The 27077-nt window shown below is 30.6% G+C and overlaps 1 long non-coding RNA gene across 1 annotated transcript; it reads right to left on the bottom strand.

Annotated features, from left to right (window-relative positions):
* Positions 1-3991: 3991 nt before the first annotated feature.
* On the bottom strand, positions 3992-15737 carry LOC145269353 (uncharacterized). The gene is made up of 2 exons (XR_013865001.1): positions 15247-15737; positions 3992-5777 (listed from the first exon to the last, which is right to left on the bottom strand). It is a non-coding gene; the product is annotated as an uncharacterized LOC145269353 (long non-coding RNA).
* Between the last annotated feature and the right edge of the window lie 11340 nt (positions 15738-27077).

Genomic DNA, 27077 nt, shown 5'->3' with positions numbered 1-27077 from the left:
TCGAACATGTTAGTTGAAATTTCCATCTTGAAATAAAATAATTATTACAGATAACGTATAACTTTAATTAAGAGAGGATTATAATGATTGTCTAAGATCAAGGCTTTATAGCAGACGCTTTTAAGCGATCTCAGCTATGACAACGTGCGTTTTGAGTATGAGCCTCCTGACGCATACAACTGTAAGGTTCTGCTGGGACACAATTAAGTGCGTAAATATATCCACTGAATGATCTGTGAAAAGTTGAATACCGAATGCAGAAGCAAGTCCTGGTAACATACACTGGAAAGAACAGTTGGAAATACGCCTTCACTATAATTATGTAATTTCATATAGTTACGTACCTAGAAACAAGAGCTATTAAACCTGATTTGGGACAAGAAAGAGGAAGAAGCAATCTTATTAAATGTTAGTGTCTTAGTGTACCAAAAGATGCTGGGTTTAACAGAGCTGAGAGGTATGCCAGTTGGCACAGTTTAATATTCAAATTTAAAATCGTTAAATACAATTTAGGCGCGCAGTGCAATTGATTGTTTCGGCGCGTTAAAAAAATGAAAAATGACACCCACGCAAATTCCGGCGTGACCTTTATATACCAAAGGTGCGTACGTAGTTGAAAGCACCCCATGTGATGTCTTTCGTCCAATGGAATTCCTCCTAGGACACATTTTAAAACTGATTTTTTAGAGCTCGTTTGGAGCCAATCAAATCAAATATAAACATGCACAACACACAAAATCTATCTCTTTAGTCTCTTAGCCTTTCGAGCATTCTTTCGTCTTTTTAAACTCTTCCGACTCATTCAACGCTTTCTCATTAGGACTTACCACGCGTGCAAACATCAATTATTTCATTTCCACTGCTCCGCGCATTAATACTCTCTTTTAACAGACGAACATTAATATTGTCTATGTTACACATTTGAACATTCAAAGAACACAAAAAAGAGACTCTCCACCTTTCATATGAACTAAAAAAAAAAAGAACTCTGAAATATTGAGAACTATGTTTTAACTTGTTATTATTTGTTATTTCTATTCCGGAAATAAACCTCCGTTTGTGTTGCACATAAGATTTCTTATTTTTATTTTTATTATTTGTGGAGGAAGTCAGTTCCCAAAAAAAAGGCCAGGCGACCCCCACAAGTTGGTGACCCGACGCAGAAATCATATGCACAACGGAATCTTATAAACTATTAAACAACCATGACTCAGCGGAAAAAGCGACAATTTTTTTTCGACCACAATTTCAAGCTCCGCATCACCGGAAAAAGTCAGTTGACAGTTTAAAGGCTTTGAAATCACTTTCGAGCGAAGAAAACAAACATGGAACCTTCCTGTGTTAAAAAACCTGTGGCAACGTTAACGGTAAATATACCAGCATTTAATCCTACATACATAAAGACCTGGTTTATCCAAATCCAGGCCCTTTTCGACACAAAGCGGATAACGTCTCAACGAACCAAATACTGTTACTTGGTGGAAAAACTCCCGGCAGACGTCGTCGAAGAGGTGGCGGATTTATTGGAGAATGTGCCTGAAGACAACCCATATGACGAACTTAAGAAGGCCATCTTACGACGGACAGGCTTTTCAAGCGAAACAAGGTTACGCAATAATATGCAGTATTAATGCACGTTTTACATTTTATTACTATTATCATATTTCGATACTTGGTTTTTATCAAAAGATGTTAGGGCAACCGCTGCTGTGAAACTCAATTTTACTGTAAAAAAAAGCTTGAGGAAAAAGAATGTTTTATACTTAGGGATGTATAATTATATAAGTAAATTATTTTTTAAATTCAATTTATATTTTTAATGAATCCAAACTATATTAAGCACTTATTTGGTTTATTTTTTTAGAAGGGCGAAAAGGACCCAGTAGAAAGTACAGAATGCAACATTGTTTTTATAAATTTTTATTGAAAAAAAGTAAAAAATGTTAATTTTAAGTGTTGTAACTATCAATACTTCTGTAAAATTAAAATAAATTTTTATTTTAAAGGGGTAAATTTTTAGAATAACATCTTAAATGTAGTGAAAGAAAACCACATAAGCATAATTCTTTAGTTTAATACGACTAACTTGTCGGTGCCATGTAAATAAAACGAAATAGACATTCCTAATTTTAATAACTTCGATTTCTTGTATTTTATAGTCGGCATTTCAGTAATTTTCTTTTTAGCGATACTTTAATTATTACATAAATGCCTGTAGTTTTTTTCCATTCCGTGATTAGCAAATAACCTGTTAAATTAATAAATTTCAACAAAGATTTCATATTTTATTTCAGCAAATAACTTTCTCACTCAGGTTTTACCGTCACCATTTCAGCGCGAGTTTGACGCAATGATATTTTCCTTTAAACAATTTTCAAGTTTTATTTTGTCTGACAGTATTTCACAAAAAACTGGATAAGAAAAGCAACAATATTTTTAACACAAATATTTAAAAAAAAATGAAATAAAATGCAGATTAATAACCTATATTTTACAAAACCGAACTCATGCAAAAAGAAAATCAAAAGTCTACAAATACTATTATAAAAATAGCAGAATTTTTTCAACTATTACTGATGTAATATCTATAAAAAATAATGAAATTTGAAATTCATATCTCATAGACAAATTAATGACACTTCTTAGATATAGTATTCCAACAAGGATAAAGGGTTTAACATGGGACGGCCTTTTTCAAATTGATTTAGTTTCAGAAAAAAACATTATCGTCATATCAAAACAAATCAACGATTATTTCTCATAGAAATGAAATCAAATTCAACCTCAGTGTAAATAAATATTAAACTGAAATCGTTGTCTCGTTATTCTGCAACATATAGGATAAACAGATTAACATGAAACACCTTAGTTCAACCATGTACATGCTTTATAAAAATAGAATATGGTTACTTTAAGCATCATCATATTTAATTTGTTTAAAGGTACAGAGTCAAATAGTCACTAGGAATCTTGTTTCTCTGCAGTAAATATTTGAGTTAGCTTCAATATAGATAAAATGGAAATCAATACATACTATATAGCAATGCATCTTTTACTCTATGCGTATGCATGTAACTTATTTGATTTCTTGCAAAAAGAAGGTAACAAAATAATTTTGTTTATTTCAAGTATGTGGTCACATAGATGACAATATATATTGTTTTTGGAAAAAGAAATGCAGTCTGTAGGACTATATTTTCTCTCCAGTATGCAATCGTGTATGTTGCAACATATAGTCTTTTCGGGAAAAACAAGAGCCACATACTTCACAAGAATATGGTTTTTCTCCAGTATGTGTTCGCATATGTTGCAACATCTTTTGTTTCATTGTAAAAGAAGAGCCACAAACTTTACAAGAATACGGTTTCTCTCCAGTATGCCTTCGCATATGTTGCAACATACATTGTTTCTGTGTAAAAGAAGAGCGACATACTTTACAAGAATATGGTTTCTCTCTATTTTTTTCATTTTTCTTATCATTTTGTTTAAGCCAGGGATGGGGCATCCTACCAGATGCCAAACATACACCTGCTATTTTAGACACACCAACCGAGAGATCTTTTTAAGATTCTAACCGTCCCTTTAAGTGCAATTGTTTGAATCTCCTTTGCACTTGGTTTACCTGGTATATTTGTAAGATAGTTTGTAAAATTCTTTTTCATAAGTCCGGTTGCTCCTATAATTACTGGAATGATAGAGATCTTCTAAAGGTTCCAGTTTCTTTTCATGTCATACATAAGACCCTGTTCACATGTGTAGCAACATATTTTGTTTCTAATTAAAAGAGCCACATATTTCACAAGAAAAGTGTTTCCCTCCAATATTTTTCCACATGTGTTGCCACATATTTTGTTTCTGTATAAAATAAATCCGCACATTTCACAAAGAATATGGTTTTTCTCATGTATGTTTTCGCATGTGTTTTAACAGATTTTGTTTCCATGCAAAAGCAGAACCACATACTTCACAAGAATATGGTTTTTCTCCAGTATGTATTCGCATGTGTTGCAGCAGATTTTGTTTCTGTTTAAAAGAAGATTCACATATTTCACAAGAATATGGTTTCTCTTCAGCATGTGTTAGCATGTGTTTCAACATATTTGGTTTCTGTTTAAAGCTAGAGCCACATACTTCACAGGAATATGGTTTCTCTCCAGTATGTGTTCGCATATGTTGCAACATATTTTGTTTCTGTGCAAAAGAAGAGCCACATACGTCACAAGAATATGGTTTCTCTCCAGTATGTGTTCGCATATGTTGCAACATCCCATTTCTCTGTGTAAAAGAAGACCCACATACTTCACAAGAATATGGTTTCTCTCCAGTATGTGTTCGCATGTGTTGCAACATACTTTGTTTCCGTGTAAAAGAAGAACCACATACTTCACAAGAATATGGTTTATCGCCAGTATGTGTTCGCATGTGTTGCAACATACTTTGTTTCCGTGTAAAAGAATAGCCACATACTTCACAAGAATATGGTTTCTCTCCAGTATGTGTTCGCATGTGCTGCAACTTATGTTGTTTCTGTGTAAAAGAATAGCCACATACTTCACAAGAATATGGTTTCTCTCCAGTATGTGTCCGCATATGTAGCAACATATTTTGTTTATTTTTTAAAGTATAACCACATACTTCACAAGGATATTGTTTCTCTCTATTGCTAAGCTTATCGGTCATATTTAAGATTTTGCAGTATAATTTTTTCTTATTTTGCTTTTTGTACAAGAAAATAAAGTTTTATTCATCTTTCAGTTAATGCTTATCATGGATTTCAAAGTTGAAATGTCTTATTTATATTTTATTATGTTTGAATGACAACCTTATTTATTGTCAACTCTAATTTCTAATATATATGAATATAAGAATGTGGTGCCGCTCTGTATACCAACAGACTGTTAAGTTTGTGGCCTTGAAATAAAGGTTTGATCTTTAATCTCTGCAGATTGGTGGAAATCTAACATTTATTTACAGTGTGTGCAGCCTAATAATTCAAACCAATTTATTGCCACAAAAATTTAATTTTTCACGTTCTCTGGTAAAATTTACAAGCATATGATTTAACTGTGATATTTTCTTCCCTATACAGAGATATACTTGAAAATATTCAGGCTTAATATTCTTGTTTATGGAATGTTTCTGAAAATGGTGATTTAAGCCGTCTGACTTGTTTAAGCACAAGTGACAAAATGGGGAAAAGCCAGTTTTAACCAATTCTGATTGACTTCAAATAACTTCACTTCTTGATAAAGAAATAACTACCATCAAAATATCCAAAATACTTTGTGGAGATTATCAAACTATCAAAGCGTATGTGATCAATGGAAAGAAAAGTAGGAAAGTACTTTAAAGAATAATTTTGAAAAAATTGATGAAAGGAATATGTGCCGCATTGGCAGGGTGATGGTCAGAACACCTCATTCTACTAGCAAGAATATTTTTCTGCGAGCTGGAGCGCTCCAAATGTCGAAAAAATTAAAGATGGGAGACATTAAGGAGTTTTTGAAAAAGTGAAAAAAAAAAAAGCATTGGGCGAGAATTACATGGAAAGCATGCTCAATGACTGGACAATATCTAGTATATCGGATGCCTAAATTTTGTATATATTAAAGACTCTATGTGTACATTACTCAGATGCAACCACATATATTAAAGAAAAGAAGAAATATCTATATAATTAGCAAGAAATTGTTGGTTCAATAGATCATGTAAAATGCTATTTATGACAGAAATTCTCTTGCTTCAGGCAATTAGCATTTGCTGTTCTTTGTAGTATTCTGAAAAAAAGAAAAAAACAAAAGATAAATTACAAGTAAGATATTTTTTTGCAGACAAATGTATGTGTTGCAACATATGTTTCCTTGTAAATGAATAACTACATACTTCACAAGAAAATGATTTCTCTCGACTATGCATACATGTCAAAACATATTTTATTTCTTTGTAAGAGCTTCATACTTCACTGAAATAAATTAAAAACAATTCAAAGATAAATTTAAGAAAAAGATATTAATTTTATTCTGCAAAATTATATTCTAAAGACACGTAATAAGTTATAATAAATACATTTTTGTGTATAGTAGTTTCAGCACATAAGACAATTATAAAATAATATTTTTAATTTGATTACTCAATGTCTTTATTAAAACGAGTTCTTATGTAAAGAAAAAAATTGAATGATTCGTTTTCTTATTCATAGTTGAAGAGAAACTTAAAAGCAATTAAGATTGAAGGAAAACTGAAAGCAATTACAGTTTTCCTTACGAACATTACAAACAATCTCAGTGACATGAACACAAATTTTTAATTTAAAAATGTAGATGTTAGCCAATTCAAAAGTTGATGCATCGAAAAAGTGATTGATGGAGAGATTTTACTGCCTGATACACATGGATATAGCGTTCATGGTGTGCTAGCAAGTGAAGAAAATGGGAGGTTGCCAGATTGCTACTTTTAAGGTCGTATTTTGCGAATTTTACCCTTTTTGAATCAGTTGGAGCCTAAAATTTTGGACAATAGATTATAAGAGTTCAAAATATTCTATATATAAGGAGAGTCTTACCCCATTTTTTGGACCCTCGAACTCAGCATCGACTATGATTACTGTTATATTCTATTTGGCTTCAATTTTAGCAATTCTTTGATAATTTTACAGAAACATGTGATAGCAATTATTAAAAAACGTTATAATTATTTTTAAATCAGTTTGATCTTTAACTATTGCGTAGGCTTTTCTAATTTGTCTTTTTTTATTATTTTACGAATATACTTATTTGAATACACTTATTAGTGAAAAATGTTACAAATAAATATTCTTGAAACAGTTTGAGCTACAAAAATGTGTTTGCCTTTTGTAAGTTTTAACATATTTTTGTAACGATTTCACATAAAATAATATTTGGTAGTAACTATTAAAGAAAACGTTATAATGAGGTATTTTAAAGATGTTCAGAATAACAGCTCATTAATTGTGATACTTGCTTAACAACTCTTCATTAGACAAAATCTCCATTTAGCAGCTTTTAAATTAACAAATCAAAGAAATCCTGTGTGTAGAATAAAAAACTACATACCACGTCTTTCTCTATCTTTCCTGTTCTTCTCCCAGAGAGAACATTCATGTTTGTATTACAATCCTCCTGGCATCTCTGTGGAGTCCTAAATTGTTAACCAAACTCTTGTAGTTCCATTATCTCTTGTCCCAACCCAACACATGCAGATATATCCTTTAATGCTAAGTTTGGCCGCTGGCAAAAATGACAGACGAATAAGAGACTTTTATATACAATTAGCCTAGGGACCCAGCATTGCCCGAGTGTTTTGAGGTGTGTGTTGAGCAAAAAAAAAAGAGTGGTAGTAGGTAGGCAGGCTCAAACCCATACCGTGAAGGAGGAAAAGAATTTGAAAAAAAAAACGTGACGTCTTTGCCGTTGCATTTATCACCAAAGCAAAAGTGACGAACGTTTAAATTACAGCTAGTCAATTGAAAAGATGGGATGACTTTTGAAAATATCGGCAAAAAAAGCGACCCCTTCTTGTAGAAAAGTGGCCAGTTGAGGGCGAAGAAATTAATGTTTTTGACCAATTTTTCAATATTTGTTGTCTGAAGAGTCGAGCTTCAAAACAATACTGATCTCATGAAAATGCGTCGCCTCCGTCGAAAGTTTGAGGCAGACATACATTCATTTAAACAGACAGGTGAGATTTATATTATAGATGTCCAATAAAGCGTATACAGATCACTCAATGAATACAAAAATTCACTTCATAGATTCATACATTGAACATTATCTGACTCATGTTCAAACTTCTGTTTTAAAAAAGTTTTTTAATGTCTATCCATATTTCAAAGATAAAAGTTGAAACCAATATTATCTCCAAATGGGAGTTAAATCCTTATCACAAATATGCATACAAATGACCAATTTTTATTGACAACTTTGTTAAGACAATGCAAAATAAAATATTCATGAAGAATGAGTGTTCAACGAATCTGAGAAAGTTTTAATCAAAGAGAGATGCTTTTTTTCTGTAAAGAGAAATTGACACCTAGTTCTTTTAGCCGTATGTCGTTTCAAAGAAATAGGTAAAAGTAAAAAGGGGTGTGTGGGTTTCTATAGTATACACACAATTTGGGGACTAAATATTTTCTGTACTGTAACACAATACACTATAAGTTCTTGGCTTAACATATACATTGCACCACTAATAAAAAAATATATGTTTTTTATAAAGTACTAACCTTCAAATAGCACACGTCACAATATGAGCTCAATCGAGTTATTAGTTTCCAAATAACATAAATTTAAGTGAAGCTACAGTGCAAGTAGTTAGAGGAATGAAAAATCTGAATTTTATCTGTTGCTAAACATTGCTCTATCATCATCATCATCATCATCATCATCATCATCATCCTATTCCATTTAACATCCATTTTACATTTGGACAATTTTAAAAAAATTAATTCCCAGCTGACGTATCAACGGGAAAAATACTATTCAAGAAAAGCGATGGTTTGATAAGCGTTAATTTGACTCTCCTCTATCAGAAACAATGATTAGAATTTAAACGTGGTCATACAGACACAAATGATGCTGAATGCTTAAGTTGCCTAAATTTGTCAGTTGCCCTGAGAAACATTGAAAAAGTCTAAAACTCATTTTTGACGATCATCGATTGAAATTGCATGTGATAACATAGGAATTAAAGATATTACAATTTTGCATGGACGTTTGTCGATGAAAAAGTTGTATTCAAAGTCTGTGTTATGTTTATTCTTAGTCCATAAGAACAACAAAGTGTCGGGAATTCCAAGTTGTTTGCAACTAAAAAGATATTTTTGTGGCATAATATGATGAGGATGAAACATGAATACAGCCAAACAACCAAAGATACAAAAATCAGCTAGCAAGGTTTTGTATTTAGGAATATACAAGATATTTTATTAATTGATTAGCTTAAAAATGAACCAAAAACAATGAATATTATTGAGCATTTTGTATGTTTGATGAAATCACCAAAACTTGCCACAAATGAATAAAAAAGTGTTCAGTTATCAAGACAATGCACCAGCAACAATTGACTGTTTACAGATCACAGAAGATTACCTTGGTGAAAGAGGTTTGGTTCCAATGAAGAAATGATATTGGAAACGTAGGTGTATTTTGAAGACAAATTTTTCTACAAAAACATAAGACTTAAATTATTAGAAAAAGGCTAGAATAAATGTATCACCCTCGAAGGAGATAAAGTTAATTAAAGCCGAATTTTGCTTGAAATGTGTTTTTTTAGCAATTAAACCTGGGGCTTAATGAGCTTTGTAATATCAAGGGTCAACAAATAAAACAACATTCACTGCTGTTGCTACTTCAAACAACAAAACTGGTATGGCGAGAAATATATTAGCATATTTGAATGCTTTCTGATGCATTTGAACACATTTCTGATATAAATAAAATATAAATTAAATGTCAATGTGGTTTTCAAATAATAAACTTTGAAACTTTTTAAAAAATATTTCTTTGAACTGATTCTTTTATTCACAAAAAATTGGATAATTTGTTTTTAAATCAAAAAAAAAAACATATGAAAATAATAATCTAAGTTGTAACTTTTATAGATTTTTAAAACATTTTCACAAAAACCAAATGTAATGCAAGTTCAAATCTCAAAATTATTAACACTTTGGTATTATTTTTCATGAGGATCCTAAACGAAATCAAATCATCCTAAAACTAAAATTATACCTTTTTAGACCGTTATGCATGAACACTGAGAATAGCTCAAGGCAAAACAAAATAAAAAAATGTTTTAGAATTTTGATTGGGGGATCAGTCTTGAATTTTAGCTTAATGAAAACTCATAACTTTTTGCTGGCCATATAATGTTTGAATCATTCAAGTTTATAGTTATCTGCTATTTATTATGAATGTTCTTTAGCGCAGAGGTACTTCTCTAAACTAATTTTAATTTACCCCAAAGTATGATTTCAATTTCAGTCATTTTTCTTTAGTACTAGCAGGCTGTCCACCGTTGCCCAGTTGTAAAATATGCGAAAATATTATATTTTAATTTGTGCAGATTTCTTATTTATTATAAACAAAAATTCCATAGGTATTAAATGTAACGTTAAATTCCTTTAATAAAATGATGTAAAAAAAACAGAAACTGAGATATGTGCATGAGAGTATTATGTTTGTTCTAAACAGTTCACTTCTAGTAAAAAAAATACTCGAGCTGAGATCGAAACCAAGACTAGATGACAGGAAATCCTTTTGATGAAAACCGGTTATATCTTTTTGTTTCAGACTATGCATTAGTTGGCCAGTTGTGTACAAATCCCAAGCACAATAGGCGTCTTCTATCATGCCTGAAAGCGACAATGTTCAACTGTCGAGATCGGAGATGCACTGCTGTACAACTCATGCTCTCTACCCAACCAAGTTATGACAATAAGACCATTACCAGCATCTTCAAAATGCATCGCTGGATTGCCAGAAATAACAGAGACGTGCCCAGGGTGATGAAAAAGTTTTCGGCCATGGTTATGATCTTTGGTATCGTTTCAAGTAAGGGCCACATCATGCCACCTCACATCTTCAAAGTTGCCTTGAAAGTCAACACCAAAGTTTACCTGGATGTGCTGAAGAGTGTGGTGATCCCTCGGTATAATATGGATTCTGAGTGTGGCAGCAGGACTCAGCACCGGCCCATAAGTCCAAAGACACCCAGGCTTGGCTTCAGATGGAGTGCTATGAATTTGTACCCTTCTCTCGCTGACCCTCCTCCTCCTCCCTTGACCTGAATCTGCTGGACTACTTTCTTTGGTCATACTTTGAGAACATCACAACACCAAAGCCAGCCTGATTGTTGCCATCTGCCAAGTATTCGCTAAGCTCCTGCTGGCGCTTGTGGAAAAAGCATGCTCCCAGTTCTAGACCCATATCAAGGTGGTGATTAAAGCTGAAGGCGCTTAATTGAATAGATGCCAGCTCTACTACATAATAAAATTACCTGAATTCATTTTTTTCACTAAAAGTTTAAAAATAAAGGTGTAGTGTTGTTTTCTTTCTAGTGACAACTTTATTGTATATCTTGTATATCTTGTTAAAGTTTTTGTTAAATTATTAGTCAAGTAAAATATAACAGTAACAGTTTTGCCTTTGGCATGAAATATTATGAAAAATACATATATAGATGTGTAGGTCCAGAAAAATGTCAGGTTTGAGCAGACAACAGCTAAAACAATTAGTTTTTTGTTGATATGGAGGTAGCTAACTGACAAAATTTCTTTATTATTAATTTCAATATCGTCATTCATAGTCTAAAAAAGGTAATATTTAAATTATTTTTATTAAATTCCTTTTTATTCTAGGAAATATCAATTTTTAATTCCTACAACTTAGTTTTTTTTTTAATCTTACCTTAAATTAACTTTCAGAAACTTATTTTAAATTCAAAATTTTTGTATGGACTTATGAACATTTTTCTTTAATATTAGCAGATTGTAAAACATGCCGTGCACAAGAAAATTTGATTAGCTTTTAAATGATAATTGCTTCAGTTACTTGGTTTCGAAATTATATTTTTGTTTTGACAAAAGAAACGAGTAACGCTACGATTTCTATCAGCGACATGTGAAGTTTATCATTGGACTTTCATAGAAAACATTATTCACGTTCGATTTCTAAATATATATTTTTTAATTGTTTACTATTCAAAAGGCCTCGATTTTTTAAAAATTATCAACAGTAATATTGTCTGTGTATTGATAATAAGTTTTAAGACCAAATCTTCCACATTTTTTTTCATGAACCTTGAAAAATTCAATCATAAAAAATAAAAATGAATTTCAGAAATCGTTTGAAATTACATAGTTAAAAACTGTCAAATATAAATAATAATTAATTTTTTTTTAATTTCGTAAAACTGAAATAATTTTTAAATATTTTCCAACATTTTTCCAAAAAATCAATAAAAATCGTATAAATCGGCAACCTTTGTGACCCCAATATCAAATATATTATTTCATCATTCAAGTATACTTTAATATGGGTACGTGCAAAATTAGGCACCGCCAAAACTGGAGGGGGGGTGCAGGTCAGTACTTTTTGACGGACCGTCTTTTTAAAAATCTACCAAAAATCAGGTAATTATCCGATAAATACGAAATTTTCAGCGATTATTAGGAGAAGAATGAACTTTATAACAGTGTACTTATTTTTCATAAACGATATTTATATATATTTATATATTTTGCTTACAAAACCCCCCTTGTTTTGAGGGGGTACAAATATGCTTAAAATAATCATCTGAAACTGAACACAACATATTGTGTTGTTGTAAGGGACAGAATTATGGATTAGAAAAAAAAAATTGTTTGCATACCTTATTTTGACCTTTGTGTTTGATTATCCCGCTTTTCAGTTTTGAAGTGTGAAATTCGGTGAATATGTTAAGTAAAATAATTAATTTAAGTTAAGCAAAACAAAAAAAAAAATTTTAATATTTATACGAAAAAAGCCATTTTAAAATCTTTGATAAATAAATTAACAATTTTTTTTTAGCGAGCCGAATAATGCATTACCATTATTAAACAGGGCATGCTTTGAAGAATCGATACCAAAAAAAAAATTCGATAAATATTGTGCCCTTTGTGTTAAAAATAGCATCATTTTTTTTCGATCCTGTTTAAAAACGTTTGCCGCCTTTCGACTATGGTGGACCAAACGCGCTGAAATAATTTTTTTTATTCTGCTTTAAATTGCCCCCCACCCCCATTTTGGGGATCCTGGCCCCCACACACATACATATTAAAAACCAAACTCATACAAATGGTCACCCATCTGGTACTGGCCAGCCTCAGCGTTAATAATACATTGAAATTTTCGTCACTGAAAAATAAGTTTTTTTGGCCTGTTTGGTCTTCCATAGTTTGCTTCTTATCAAACGCAAACGTAAACAGTGTCGATCTAGACTCTAGATCGACGCGAAATAACTGGTTACATATATGAATAAGTGGAATTATTTGAAATCCAGGTACTTATATTATAATATTTTTGCATATTCTCATAGAAAATCATCCTAAATCTTAGTTAGACAACAAATAAATAAATAAATTATTTCAAAACCCTTCTTTTTTTTTTTAAATATTTATGTACGTTTTTTGTGCAAGGCAAAAAATGTCAATTGTTAACTTTTTGGGAAAATTTAACATTAAAAATTTAATTAAAAATAGTAGAAAAAGTTTTACATTATTCTGTTTTCTATATGATAAAATTCAGGGTTTTATCTTTCTGGAAAAAAAAAGTTACTCAGAAATAATGGATTTTAATAAACGTAATTTCGTTTTAAAAAACAACAACAACTTGATTTTGCGGCCATTTTTGGCGGTGCCTATGCAAAATGAATGCCGATGCTCAAAATGTATAAACATTTTGACCCCCTCCCTTTACTTAAAAATTCACCAAAAATCAGGAAATTAACCAATTTTAATGAAATGTTCAGTATTTATCAAATAATGATCACGGAATATAATGAACCTATTATTATTATTATTATTATTATTATTATTATTATTATTATTATTATTATTATTGGAAATGTATTTTTTAAAATAAAACTTTTTAGTAGTAAAAAATATGCATAAATTTATTTTTGCTTTTATGAAAATAAAGCATATTAAATTATAACAATTAAAAAAATATTCATTTTTACAGGAACATTAGCAAAAAAAACCCCTTAAGTCCGTATTAATGAAATCAATATAACTCAAAGAAAAATTAATTTCTCGAACTACCGATATTATCATTGAATTATACATTGTTTATTTAATATGTAAAAACAACTAAGCTGTTAATACCCCCCCACATACACACATAAAAAAAAATCTGATATGATCGCGTTTGGGGGGGGTATGAGAATTTTTTTGTATATTATTTTATTTCAGCCATTTTTTTTTAGAAAAGTAAGTAAAAAAGCAACGAAATTTATCAATTATTTGATTTTTGATAGAATTTTTAAAATCGCGTTGTTTTTATTGTTTATGTCAAAATATGTAGAAATAACATGTCGTTCCAATTTTCTCGCTTTTTAGCTTTTGGGGAATTTTTTTGAAAAGTCATTGGTTTCATGGAAAGTAAAACAAAAAAAAATAGATTTGTAAAGAATCTTTCTCGATAATACTGCAAAAATTACAATGAATCAATTTTATTGTTTTACTGTTATTATTCGTAATGGAGGGGTCGAAATTTCCGCCTTTATTATGGAAAATTTTGCTATAATCTAGTTAATCAGGTTATCCTGACGCTGTGCACTTCTTTGTTTACATTGGAAGTGACGTCACACAAATCTTATAATACGGATGGCTAAATTGTAAAAATTAATTTGTTTTATTTTTCTTTCATTTTCAGCTCCTTTTTTCTCCCGTTTAACTTTTTTTTTTCTCCCATTTCTTATTTTAAGCAGAGAATTTATTTTATTTTCATTATAGAAAAGTGATCCCCCACTTTTTAAAACTAACATTTCTTCATATCTTGGAAACTACTCGTTTGCCGTAATTTTAAATGTTATTTTCGTTTTCAGCGACCCCGAAAACCTTTAAAAGTGGTAATTTTAAAGGAATTTTCGAGGGTGGAGTAATTCTTCATATTTACCTTTTTTTTTAATTGAATTGTTAGGTGAAAGTATAGAATAGTTACAATACACCCTCCCTTCCCCATGTTAAATAATAGGTTTCTAAATAATAGCGTTAAAAAATAGCTCGGGTCGTAAAGTGCAGGACTGCAGGAGTGCAGGAGTACCTGTAAAAGGTAACGCCGGATCGGAAAAAGATCTCAAAATGAAAATAAAATAAATTCTCCGCTCAAAATAAGAAATGGGAGAAAAAAAAAAGTTAAACGGGAGAAAAAAAAAAAGAGCTGAAAATGAAAGAAAAATAAAACAAATTATTTTTACAATTGTTGCCATCCGTATTATAAGATTTGTGTGACGTCACTTCCAATGGAAACAAAGAAGTGCACCACAGCGTCAGGATAACCGTTAATCAACCGAATTCGCTAAAAAATCTTCAAAGAGATTAAATTCATTTTTAATTATATTTTTTAAAGAAAAGTTAAATTTATCTAATTTCAATTATCGACATTTTCCTTCCAAAAATTGCTTTCCACTTCGATGTGATTATTTTTTGAAAATTTATAAAAACATATTTACAAAAATGTGAAATAATTCAAGTAATATTTTACTTACATTTACTGAATCTTTTTTCGCTAGACGTGTTTGATGGAAACATTCGTTGACGTTTTTTAAAGGTTGTGTGTGTTTTTTGCTTTAATTAATCTCGAACGCATTGCGTCATCTTCAAAACAGGTTTTCTACTGGGTTTCTCCCTCTCCTCTCTCTGACAAGTTTGTTTTATTGTCAGTAGTACTTATTGTAAACACAATTGTTACATTTTATTTTTACTTATTATTCTATTGATGAATTTTGTTTATATTGTTATCTTCGTTAAATTAAAGTCTATAAGTCTAGCCTTGCGACCTTGAGAACGACAAAGATTTTGTTGTCAGATTCATGCGCATGCGTCATCAACACAAAACAAGTCGGTTTTTTTTTTTTTTCTACGTTATTCTCGCCTATAACCAAGACCGTCTTAAAAGACAAGATGGCCGGTGAGCAAAAATAATTTAATCTGCTGACGTCATCACGGATAGTCCATACCGGTGACACCGGTAGTCACCGGTAGGCATTCGTAACGTCTTGAAGTCAGTGTAATATTTCTTTTTTTATTAAAATGCCTTCACGGTGCATCGTTCCAACTTGCTGAGGAAATTATCGTAAAGGACCAAAAAGTGACAGTATTTTCATTTCCGAAAGATAAAGAATTATAATGCAGTAAAAAAAAAAAAGATTTTACACCATCTCCATTCAGCAAAGTAAGTTTTAACGTGCTCCCCCCCTGTATTTAACACGATGTAACTATAATTTAATTCAATATTATCATCCTAAATGTTCTACCATTCAAAAGAAGCTTCAAATAAATTGCTAATATTAAAAAAAAAATTTTACAGCATACAAAACTAATGAAAATGCGAGACAACATCGACTCTTTAAAACACGATTTTTTTAAGCTGTTGACACACGTTTAAAAATCTAACAAAAATTAATTTTCCTGAAATTTTTCAATATTTAAAAATAAATTATGCCGGCTGATAAAATTTTTAAACTTTTTTTTAAAGCTAGAAAGATAAAATTTAAAAATACTTATATATATATATATATATATATATATATATATATATATATATATATATATATATATATATATATATATATATATATATATATGAAACTAAACTAAAAATATATATATATGAAACTAAACTAAAAATATATATATATGAAACTAAACTAAAAAAAAAAAAAAACGCGCGTTCACTCGTGGTCTTAAACAGTCTTGGCCTTCGGGACCAAATCAAAGTGTAGTATCTGTTCTCCAGATGCTGCATTCTATTTCTTGTTCTCTTTCGGTGGAGGAGAAATCCTTCACGACTGAGACAATTTTTATTTTTGTACCTTTTCTCCACGTTAAAAAACGACCCTGGTGTCTAACTCTGTCCCGTGGGGAGGCATAGTAAATAAGTACAATTCATTTCATTAACGTAATTGGGTTTGTATTACTGTACACATAGATTCGAAAAAGTTGTCAAAAACAAATATATAACAAATAAATGTTATCAAAGGCAAGATAAGTTACTTTTCTACCAAATATTTTTCGTGTTTTTATTCAATGTAACATGTTTATTCAGCTCGAAAAACATAGTGTTTACCGATGTATTCGAAAATTCAAGATGGCGTCTGATTCTCTCTTTAACACGGTAAGTTTGGGATAAGGTGTTATAAATAAAAAACTATACAACATACTATTAAAAACCCGCCGAATATATGTCAACCTATGTCACGGTAACATATATTGAGCGAGTTTTTAACAGTATTTTATCCGGTTTTGTATTTATAACACCTTTTCCCAAACTTACCGTGTTAAAGAGAGAATCAGACGCCATCTGGAATTTTCGAATACATCGGTAAACACTATGTTTTTCGAGCTGAATAAACATGTTACATTGAATAAAAACACGAAAAATATATCCAGTTTGGTAGAAAAGTAACTTAACTTGCCTTTGATAACATTTATTTGTTATATATTTGTTTTTTGACAACTTTTTCGAATCTATGTGTACAGTAATACAAACCCACGTATTTTAACAAACTGAAAATATGGATATAAAAAAATAATTTTGCATGTTATTTTTGTTATGTGGTGAAATGATCTTAAATAAGAAACATGATTTTTTCTTTAGGTTAATTTTTTTACTGTGCAATATTTCATGAATTTATTAAAAATATTGTTTTTGATTTTGAAAAAAATATTGTGGTTCATTTTGATTAAAAAATAATCATTTTGATTTAAAAAAAATATTCATTTTGCTTTAAAAAAAAGTTTAATTTTAATATTTGTTTATTGTCTTAACTCATATCAAATGTTTTGCTTGTGTTCTGCTTCAAATATTCATAATCTTACATGCATAATTTTCATTTAATTATATTAAATAAACTTAAGTTTATTTCAAATCAAATCGTGTTCCTTCACTTTTTTAAAATGTAATTTATAAGTAATTAAAGAACGCATTCTAATCTTTAAAATCTATAATACAACGAAATATTCAATTGCTTATAATATACTTAAACAAATAACTTGTGTTTTTTTTAAATTATTTTTTATTATTAATATTAGATGAGTTTCAGTATAAATCGTGTTCTTTCTTTATTTCTTTATTTTAATCCAATTTTGAAGTTTTGTAACGCTGTCTGTAAAAATTACTGTTCATTATTGACAGTCTAAGAGTTCCACATATCTTGCTTGTTGGGACCTCGGCGATGACGTCATTTTTTCAGCTGGCCGGCCATCTTTATAACGAAGGCCACGCTATAACCCCCCTCTTTCTCTCTTTCTCTCTCTCTCTCTCTCTCTCTCTCTGTCTCTCTCTCTGTCTCTCTCTCTCTCTCTTATCTCTCTCTCTCTCTCTCTCTCTCTCTCTCTCTCTCTCTCTCTCTCTCTCTCTCTATCATTTCCTTCTCTCATCACTAGTAATTTATTATTATTATTCGCGGATTATTTAAATTTATTTTCAATAAAAATTAACCGATACGGCGGATACGTACATTTATATTTTATACATATAAATATTTTTCTAATCAATTCTAAAATTAACAATTATTTTCATTTATTGTTATTTTTAATATTGTTTTAATTAATTGATTCTTTTATTAAAACATTTTTTACGTTAAAAAGATTTATAAAAAGTGAAAGTATACACTTTTTATTATTTTTTTTTTAATATGAGCGTGAGTAAAAAAAAAGTGTGTAATTTGTATAAAACGATTCATATAATTCATAAAAGTATTAATTTATAAAATTTATATAATTGTTAAAGTTACTAATTTATAAAATTATTAAGTTATAAAATTATTAATTTATAAAATTTATATAATTTTTACAATTACTAATTTATATATTTACTAATTTATATATTTACTAATTCATAAAATTTATATAATTTTTTAAATTACTAATTTATAAAATAAACATAATTTTAAAAATTACAAATTTATAAAATTAATTATTTATAAAATTTATATAATTTTAAAAATTACTAATTTTTAAAATAGCTAATTTATAAAATTACTAATTTATAAAATTTATATAATTTCTACAATTACTAATTTATATATTTACTAATTCATAAAATTTATATAATTTTTTAAATTACTAATTCATAAAATTACTAATTTATAAAATTGATATAATTTTTAACATTTCTCAATTTTAAAATTACTACTTCATAAAATTTATATAATTTTTTAAAATTACTAATTTTTAAAATAACTAATTTATAAAATTTATATAATTTTTAAAATTACTAATTTATAAAATTGCTAATTTATAAAATTTATATAATTTTTAAAATTAATAATTTGGAGCATTGAATAATTTTGAGCATTGAATAATTTTGAACATTGAATGATTTTGAGCATTGAATAATCTTGAGCATTGAATCATTTTGAGCATTGAATCATTCTGAAAATTGAATAATTTTGAGCATTGAATCATTTTGAGCATTGAATAATTTTTAGCATTGATTAATTTTGAGCCTTGAATACTTTTGAGCAATGATTAATTTTGAGTATTGAATAATTTTGAGCATTGAAAATTTTTTAGCATTTAATAATTTTGAGCATTGAATAATTTTGAACATTGATTAATTTTGAGCATTGAATAATTTTTAGCATTGAATAATTTTTAGCATTGAATAATTTGGAGCATTGAATAATTTTGAGCATCGATTAATTTTTAGCATTGAATAATATTGAGCATTGAATAATTTTTAGCATTGAATAATTTGGAGCATTGAATAATTTTTAGCATTGAATAATCTGGAGCATTGAATAATTTTGAGCATTGATTAATTTTGAGCATTGAATAATTTGGAGCATTGAATAATTTTTAAGCATTGATTAATTTTGAGCGTTGAATAATTTTGAGCATTGAAACATTTTTAGCATTTAATAATTTTGAGCATTGAATAATTTTGAACATTGATTAATTTTGAGCATTGAATAATTTTGTGAATATAATAATTTGGAGCATTGAGTAATTTTAAGCATTGATTAATTTTGAGCATTGAATAATTTTGAGCATTGAATAATTTTGAGCATTGAATAATTTTTAGAATTGAATAATTTTTAGCATTGAATAATTTGTAGCATTGAATAATTTTTAGCATTGATTATTTTTTAGCATTGAATAATTTTTAGCATTGATTAATTTGGAGCATTGAATAATTTTGAGCATTGAATAATTTTTAGCCCTGAATAATTTATAGCATTGAATAATTTTTAGCATTGAATAATTTTTAGCATTGAATAATTTGGAGCATTGAATAATTTTGAGCATTGAATAATTTTGAGCATTGAATAATTTTGAGCATTGAATAATTTTTAGCATTGAATAATTTTTAGCATTGAATAATTTTGAGCATTGAATAATTTTGAGCATTGAATAATTTTGAACATTGAATAATTTTGAGCATTGAATAATTTTTAGCATTGAATAATTTCTAGCATTGAATAATTTTTAGCATTGAATAATTTTGAGCATTGAATAATTTTGAGCATTGAATAATTTTGAACATTGAATAATTTGGAGCATTGAATAATTTTGAGCATTGAATAATTTTGAACATTAAATAATTTGGAGCATTGATTAATTTTGAGCATTGAATAATTTTGAACATTGAATAATTTTTAGCATTGAATGATTTTAAGCATTGAATAATTTTGAGCATTGAATAATTTGGAGCATTGAATAATTTTGAGCATTGAATAATTTTGAACATTGAATGATTTTTACCATTGAATAATTGTAAGCATTGAATAATTTTTAGCATTGAATAATTTGGAGCATTGAATAATTTTGAGCATTGAATAATTTTGAGCATTGAATAATTTTTAAGCATTGAGTAATTTGGAGCATTGAATAATTTTTAGCATTGAATAATTTTTAGCATTGAATAATTTTTAGCATTGAATAATTTTTAGCATTGAATAATTTTGAGCATTGAATAATTTTTAGCATTGAATAATTTTTAGCATTGAATAATTTGTAGCATTGAATAATTTTTGGCATTGAATAATTTTTAAGCATTGAATAATTTGGAGCATTGAATAATTTGGAGCATTGAATAATTTTAAGCATTGAATAATTTTGAGCATTGAATAATTTGGAGCATTGAATAATTTTGAGCATTGAATAATTTGTAGCATTGAATAATTTTTAGCATTGAATAATTTGGAGCATTGATTAATTTGGAGCATAGAATAATTTTGAGCATTGAATAATTTTGAGCATTGAATAATTTTTAGCATTGATTAATTTTGAGCATTGATTAATTTTGAGCATTGAATAATTTAGAGCATTGATTAATTTTGAGCATTAATTAATTATAGTTGAGTAGCGATGCGTTGATGCGGTCTGGTGTTTTTTTTTTCACTCAATCAGCTACTTCCTCTCAGTACCGAATTCACCCTGATTGACCAAACTGCCAACACTATGTATGCATATTAATTAACTAAATTTCATATAGAAATTTTCCATGTGGAGTAAATTTTGAAATTTGGACCTCAGGTTCACACCTGCCTTGACAAAACCGAAACAATAACCTAGTACTATCTCTTGCAAAACAATGATAATCTTATTGTATTCAAATATTGTATTCAAATATTATATTCAAATATTCTCATTTTCAAATCAGCCCAGATGAATTTAGATTCCCTTGCTTTGATTTGAGTCATTACAGTCAGCAAAGCCAGCTAGCAGGATGATTGGAATTTGCCCGGTATACTATTATACATATTAACCAGCTTTTTTCTTTATCAGTTGCTTATATGGGTTCGTTCACAATAAGATTATGGATTTTTGAAACCACTGGGTCTGATCCTGGTCATAACTTGAAACATTTTCTCTGTCCTCAATGTCTATTGTTTACATACTGAACATATCTAATCCTCTCTCGGTATTGCTAAAGAGAAGGCCATTCCCCCAGGGGTCCACATACGTACAATCAGCTTCCATGAAAAGCCAATCATGAGCTGATTTCATCCGGGGAGTGTTCTCTATTGCTGAATTAAACAAAGGAGAATGCGCTGGAACAGAGGTAGGGTCTGTGAATAAGAGTCTACCTCATGGAAGGGAAGGAGACCAGCAAGTACAGAGAAAACTCGACCTTGAAGACAAGACATCAGCTACAAGAGACTTAAATGTTACACTAGATCATGTCTCATATTTCTCCTATAGACACTAACGCTGTGTTTGACTTAAATTGTCCAGCAACAGAACACCCAGTTCGTTTGAACTTTTCCAACAGTAAATGCTAATTTTTCAAATTTAGAGATAGATCCAATGATTTAACAATCACCACCGAAAGATGCCTAGTAACGCTAAAGCCCAAATCATCGTGTAGTACTACTTCCCTGAACTTCCTCTCACATTCTCCAAGAAGGGTAATCAGTTTCAAATGACAATCTAAACCGTCGGAATGTAAGGAACGCAAGACATCAATAAGCAAATAAGTTAGGCAACTGTCAGTCAATTCATTGAAGCAGTTTTTCCTCCTCGACCAAAGGTAATGCAAATGACATAAGGTAATTTACTGGAATATCCAAAGGGAGGTTGGAAATCTAAGACTACTTGAAAAGAGGCATCTCGGCTTGTAGAGACCGCTCTAGATTTTGAAACGGTTACCCTTGGATTGCTCCGATCTATCTCAGGAGAAGAGCCGGGCAATCTAATAAGCAAATGTTTGATTGCCTTACTTGTCTCGCAACACGACATTATAGTTCCACATGATTGAATAAGTTTCCTTTCAACTGTCTTGAAAACTTCAAAAAAGAATTTTGGCCATTAATTGAGCCTCTGAAAAATCATCCTCAGTTATATTTAAGTAAGCTGGCCAATTCTCCAAGATAACAGCAGTCTTGCTTATAAAACCTCCAAGAGATCCAAATAAGAACCATCCTTTTGTGGGGGAGAAGCAAATGATATCTTGAAATATCTTATCAATGATATCATTGATATCTAGATATTCATTATTTAATACCGATCTGATAGTGTTTGCTGATAATTTGCATTGAGACAAATCGAGTGTTTAATCAAAAGCAGAGGTCAATCTTAATTTTTTTACTTTTTTTAATCATTGGTTATGTCTTCAGTACTACTTTCAAATCTAGGCAAAAAATTATAGAAACTCATTCGATCGTTTTTCATTTCACTACCACTAAACGTAGGTTCCGTGATCTGGACCTGAGGAATTTATCTGAAAACAATGTAGGAGCTCTATTCATAGTAGATCCAGACTTATAAAAAACTAGTGGGGATACCCGGCGTTGCCTGGGTTTTTGGAGGTGTAAAAGAAAAAAAATGTTAGTAGTCTGGCAGGCTCGAACCAATGACACAGAGACGCGAAGGTGGAAAAGAAAGTGAAAGAAAACATAACATCTTACTGCTACCCTATGAGGCCATAGGACGTGTTCAAATTTAGTGATGTTAATCAAAAAGTTGACTTGCGAACTGAATACGCAGGTGCAGAAATAAACGTTGGCTGAAGCTCAGTTCAGCTTTCATTTATTTGTTCCCCCACGATGTTAGGAAAACCAAGCTCCCCTGAAAAAGAGTGATCTCGCAAATGAATAGCAATTGGCTGATATAAAGAGTATTCACCACATTGATCAAAGCTGATTGCCTTCAACACATGCCAGCCATGAAAGCCAGCGAGCTAATGGTATTTGTTTCCCCACGAGAGTAAATTAGGCAAAAAGGGAGACATCTTCCCCGAGAGGAGGGGAGGGGAGCTAGTAGTGAGAACCTCTTTGTATATGGGATTGCCCCTACATTGACCAGAAACTTATTACCACAGTTATATGTGGGGTTGCCCCCACATATGGTCTTTAGTGCAGCATCTGCCGAACATATACTTCCCAGGCCATGGAAGGCTAGGGAGCTTATTTGATTCGATTCAGTTTCACTTTTTTATACTTAAAAGACAAACACTGGAAACCAGGTCTTTTTTAAAACTCGCTCAAAATAAATGTAGAGATGACGACCGTTCACAAATCGTAGATATTATAATCTAGGGAGCATATAAAAAGTTCTCCAAAATAGTACCCCTCTCCTCAGAACCCCCTTGAAAAAAGCCTTTGCTGGGCATGCAAAATCACATGTGGCCATTTTGCCTTTTACATATATAGATAAGCACTAGCCCCTGGTTGATGTAAATGAAAAAAGATCTTCTAATTCTCTCCGTATATTCAGTTGAGAACTTAACCAATCGGATTCCATCTGTACTTTTTCCTCATCCGAGACACAGGAAATTTGTAGTTTGCAGATGTTAATCTCGATTTCGCTTATGTACTCTAAATTTTCACAGTGGAATGCTGAAAATGTAGCATGAGTAATTTCTGCTAAATGGAACAATCGAAACTTTCCCTTAATGTTCATCTTCAGAATGGAGATTCTGGTCAGCTACTAATCTCTGGAAGATGCCGCAGTTGATGTAAATCTTCCATGATTTGTAAAGAAAATGAACAAACTCCAACCACTTGCTTGTTGTAAATGATGCTGCTCGGCGTTCTTTTAGGAATTCATGGTGAATGTTATTACTTATCACCAAGCACGGCTGGCCTGAAGCGAGGTTGCAAAAAAATACTTCCTTCGCGACCCTCTCCTCCGATCTCTAAACTACAAGTAACAAAGAAGCTAAAACTATTCACTAGTGAGGAAGGTTTTTATAACAAATGAACCTTACTCTGTTGGTATAAATATCCACCAAAATATCGTTCACCTTAAATGTTAGAAGAGCCTCCTTTGTCGCAGCAGCAACACTTCGGTGATTTGACCACAATCCTTGAACCTTTATTATTCCTGATATTCATAAATGATTTCTCTGATAAAATTGTCAATGAGATGGGTATACTTGCTGATGACACCACATTTTATAAGACACTAAGGGAAAACGAATGATTACATATCAAGGGCAATGGTGGAAACCCTAGAGGAAGATCTCTAGTCTGTAATGGAATGGGGACATAAATTGATGGTAGCATTCAATGCTTCTTTCTATTCATATTTACAAGAAACGTTCTCAACCACTGATAGCTATGGCCAATAATAGATTACCTGAAAGTACTTCGTTCAACCTCCTCAGTTTAACTTTCAGAGAGAAGATGTATTAGAAAAGATACGTGGAGGGCATTGCCAAGCTCGCTGCAAAGAAAGTGGCTTCTCTCTATCGTGCTAGAAACATACTTACGCCTGCAAGTATCCTGTACCTCTACTAGGTCCCCATTCGTCCATGTATAGAGTATTGTTACCACATTTGGGCTGGTGCATCTGGTACTAATCTCTCTTAAATATTGTGCAAAACAGAATCGCCGTCCTAACGGACCTGCACTGTCAGTAAGCTTCAACTTCTGTCCCATCATTGAAATAGTACATCCCTCTGCCTGTTTTATAATTACTGATGTTAAGTACGCCGAAGAACTTCAAGCCCTTGTACCCCATCGACGTAAATACCACCGACAAACCCGACAAGCAGCTAAATACACAGTAGAAATCTCTGGATGCCAGAAAGCCTTCTACTCTAATAGTTTTCACCTTCGACTGTGGAATTCCATTTGGGGTCCCTGCTTCCCTAACTGTACTGACATGCAGACGTTCAAGTGTAATGTAAACAAATATTTTTCTGCTCAACTTCCTACATAGTATCCCTGCAACTTATGTCGCCGATAGTAGCTCCCTACATCAAAGTGGTATAGTGCCTTGCTTGAAGTGAAAATGAAATAAAAATATATTGAATGTGCAGCAAATTCGATAATTTGACAACCAATTAACATATAATGGATATTGGAAATACAGCAAGTATTTTACTAAATAAATAGCTTCTTTAATTGATTTATGAAATGGGAATTTCTATTATTTTTCAAAAATATGACATAAGTGATAGTGTTAAAACACTTTTAATATATCTAAATGGCACAGTATTTGTGGCGTGTTGATTTTCTTTGTGCATAAAATCAATTTTTTTAAATATAGAATATAAATCTGCTTTTTGGTTATCCGTAGATATTTCGAACTTCAACTATATGTTCACTTCTTCTTCTTCTTCTTATTATTATTATTATTATTATTATTATCGTTGCCGTTATTGTTATTGTTTTTAATATATGCAGATTTCAGTTCTGTGTTTTCAGCGATACAATTATTGATAATTATAGCTGAAATGAGATCCTTGACTTGCTGAAGGGATCTCTGGTGATTTTATGTCCACTTCTTTTTTTAAGGAGATCTCTTAAAGGTGATGTGAGATCTGGCAGGTGTGGAATGAAAGGTGGCATATATGTGATGATTCCCAGCACCTTCTGCAGGTCAGTGGTGTTCAATGGACTAGGTAACATTTTTATTTCTGTTATCTTGCTGGGATCAACTGTTCGTACTATCACAATAGGTACGTGCAAAATAAATGCCGATTCTCAAAATGTATAAACATCTTGACCACTCCTATACTTAAAAATTCACAAAAAATCGGGAAATTAACCAATTTTAATGGAATTTTCAGTATTTATCAAATGACAGGAACATTACGAAAAAAGCACCTAACGTCCATATTTATGAATTTGATATAACTCGAAGAAAAATTAATTTCTCTAAATACCGATATTATCATTGAATTAAGCATTGTTTATTTAATATTTTCACACAAAAATATAATTGCAAAAATATTTCTACTTTTTTTTAATCTACAGGTTTCGCATAATTTTTATATGTGAGATTCTAATATTTTCTTTGCTTGCAAAATTGTGAAACTTTCAGCGTAGCATAATTTTTATATAATCTTCAAAGATAAAAAAAAAAAAATTAGTTTCAAAACAGGAATATAGAAAAATAACTAAATTAAAAAATAGTAAAAATGATACAAACGTTCAGGATAGGAATGTACGGATGCACGTCTGAGTGAAAAAAGAAAACCCCTACCTAGCACGCCTTACCTCCTTTTAATTACATGACATCATTTTCAACAGCCTTTCGACTATCTCAGAGTTGGGGCTTCCGTATAATCGATGTTTATAAAACTTCCGTTTGTTGCCATTTTCTGGGGGACAGAATCCCCCGATTTTGGGGGCTAATTAAGCTATTTTTTGTACAAAAAGTTTTTTTGAGGAAGAGAGTTTATCTCCTTCAATCTTCTGTCCGCTGAATAAGTTACTGAATAAAAGTTGGGGTTTTCTAGAACCTGCGCCAGGACCGTCAACAAGATCCAGAAAAAAATCAACTTTTCACGGATGTTGTCAAGTTGTATGTAACTTCAGACACTGGCAGTTCGTACACATTTTTGCGGTGAATTTTTGCCTGAGCAAATGTGCCAAATCTTTTAGCAAAGCTGGGTAAAAGTACAATCGGAAAAAATACC

This window comes from Euprymna scolopes, chromosome 45 (genome assembly GCF_053919585.1).
Source record: "Euprymna scolopes isolate OS-2025 chromosome 45, ASM5391958v1, whole genome shotgun sequence".
NCBI classification, from domain to species: domain Eukaryota; kingdom Metazoa; phylum Mollusca; class Cephalopoda; order Sepiida; family Sepiolidae; genus Euprymna; species Euprymna scolopes.
The sequence above is the reverse complement of the archived record's forward strand: the minus strand, read 5'-3'. Positions and strand labels throughout refer to the sequence as shown.